General features: G+C 33.6%; 1 long non-coding RNA gene across 1 annotated transcript; it reads right to left on the bottom strand.

Moving 5' to 3' along the window:
- Nucleotides 1–248: 248 nt before the first annotated feature.
- On the bottom strand, nt 249–2,282 carry LOC107822072 (uncharacterized). The gene is made up of 2 exons (XR_001656300.2): nt 1,994–2,282; nt 249–1,572 (listed from the first exon to the last, which is right to left on the bottom strand). It is a non-coding gene; the product is annotated as an uncharacterized LOC107822072 (long non-coding RNA).
- Between the last annotated feature and the right edge of the window lie 412 nt (nt 2,283–2,694).

Here is a 2,694-nt window from a genome sequence, read left to right as displayed (position 1 = left end):
CAGTGTTAAACTCTGTAGTTACATTTGAGGACTTAGTGTTGTTAGATGCTCGTGACTTGTGACACCCTGGTTAGGGCTGTGTTGGGTTGTACTTCCGCACTTTATTGATATTATCCGCTACTTAGTATTGCTAAATCATATTTTAGACTGCTTTTATGTTGTTTAACTGTTTAAAAAGTGAATTGGGTTTAATTGGCTGGCTTTGTCTTCACGAGAGGTGCCATCACGACCGAGTTCGGGTTTAGGGTCCAAGAATAGTTCTGAAGTTTTTATAAATGAACATGAATAGTTCTTAAAATACAGATGACCAAGATCCCAAACAAACATGAATAGTTCTGAAGTTTTTATAAATGAACTAAATAACTTCAGCTCTAGAGCTGAAGTTCGACAGTTACAAAACAAAAACTTTAGCTCTAGAGCAGAAGTTCGCCAGTTACAAAACAAAAACTTCAGCACTAGAGCTGAAGTTCGCCAGTTACAAAAACAAAAGCTTCAGCTCTAGAGCTGAAGTTCGCCAGTTACAAAACAAAAACTTCAGCACACTTGGTTCAACATACTTGCTACTTCAGGCCCGTCTACTAGAATCTTGAAGTTTTGCATGATTGTCTTTGCTACTTCAGCCCTGTATGCTGAAGTTATGCGAAAAAGCGGGTACGTTTGCAATTTTTTTTGCAAAACGGACACAAGTTAAAACGTGACACAAAAAGAGGGTATAGATGCAAATGCCCCACTAAACTTCAGCAATGAAGCCATAAATTACAAAATGGTTCTAAGCTGGACCTAGAGGTGCAAATATCTCAAAATTTCGAAGACTCTCATTACTGCTGAACCTAATGATTCCAACGACCTTTCCACACAATTTTATGAAAGCACATAGAATATAAGTGCAAATTTCCTCAAACATCAATGCATGATTGTTCCAAATTTAAAGGGATCAGTAATGGCCATATTCAGTTTAAATCCTTATAAACAACTCGCTAAACGCCTGACTCCTAATAATGGAATTTTGAACCTATGGACTTTCTCTATTGAAATAGTTCCTCCGTCAGTAGCAATCAAACTAATCAATGCACAGTTTGCAGCCAAAATAAATTAAAAATTAGAATTTCAACCTAATATGAAAATAGTTATAAGCAACAACTGAAACTATGGGATTAATATTAGAACATCATGTGATTAACGCGTTGCCTCATGGAAGTATTTGACTCTTAAATACTTAGCTCAAACAAACCATTACCTCAATGTTCAATTTGAGAAGCACTAGAGTCCAAAATTCAAAACAGGGAGCAAAATGCAAACTTAAGACAGCACATAAAACTATAGACTTAAGCTATTATACCCAGATATTTTGCAAATTCTGAGTTTACAATAAACAATCATCCTTCATACATACTAGAACTAGGTGTTACCAAAATTACACTACTTCTTCTCATGTCTTTTGGAATCAGACAACTTAATCTCAAACATCCAAAGCATAAACAAGTGAATCACATATATGTTGAACTTCCAAATGCTTTCGATTGCAATGTGATGCTTCTCGCCTTTACACAAACAACCAATGTGCTTATAATTCTGAACACATGAATTTCACTTTTAGCAAGTAATATTAAGCAAAATAATAGCCCTATCAATACAATAAGATATGCTTATGCTTCAGGAAACCACACTTAAACAAAAAATTTACTTTAGCTAGTATTTTTATCTAAAACAAGAACAATGTCAAAGAGATAAGTTCAAATATGGACCAATCAACTTACAAGCAGACATGAAATCATATAAGAGCAACAAAGAGTCATAACTCCATATTAAAATAGAAAACTTTGGTTATTCTAAAGATCAGAATTGTATAGAATCATAGAGGTGTACCTAATTGCTAAAAAAATAACAGAAAATTAGAAAATAAGTCTCTGAATCAGTAAGATAACAATTTCAGATCAGGAGCACAAATCCAACAGCTCAACCAAAGGAAAAGAACTAGAAAACTGGTGAAAACCTGAAGCCAAATTACTTCTGTTCCTTTTTTTTTTTGCTTTTGAAGAATTAAACTTCAGGTAAAATCAACCTATATGTGTGAGTGCTTTTTGTGTGTCTTGCAGAGAATTAGTGTGTGTTCTTGAGTGTATTTGAGAGAAATATGCTGAGTGAAAAAGTGTGTGAATAAGGGAGTATGAGTCTTTTTTTATAGAATGTGAGAGTGCAAGATGATAGGAATGAGAGAGAGGTTGAGGAAATCTGTCAGCCTCCCTTAAATTTAGGAAATTAGCATCTTTCAAAACAGAAAATGGATGGTTGTCCCTGTTTCTAGATAATTCTTTCAAATTTTAGCATCTTTTAAAAACTAAAAATGGACAGTTGTCCAAGATCTAGAAGTTTCTTATATGCTTATCTAAAATTTTTCATTTTCACTGTCCAATTAACCTCCCTAAGTTTTGCTTAATACAAATAGCCACGTACCCCAATTTTGACCTAATTTCTGATTTTCAATGCCCTAAGTTTCCATGTTCCTTTCCTCCCCCCTCAAGTTTCAATTAAGGCAAAAAGAAAAACAAATAAACCTACTAATATGAAATCCGTCCAGAATAGAAAACCAAACAAAAATGATAAACAAAAAGATATTAATCCTAAAATCATGCAATTAACCCACATAATCCTAATTTTAATGAACTTAATCAAATCAATAATCAAGCTATTCAA

The sequence above is a fragment of the Nicotiana tabacum genome, chromosome 20, assembly GCF_000715075.1.
Source record: "Nicotiana tabacum cultivar K326 chromosome 20, ASM71507v2, whole genome shotgun sequence".
Taxonomy (NCBI): domain Eukaryota; kingdom Viridiplantae; phylum Streptophyta; class Magnoliopsida; order Solanales; family Solanaceae; genus Nicotiana; species Nicotiana tabacum.
This window is presented reverse-complemented; position numbering and strand designations above follow the sequence as displayed.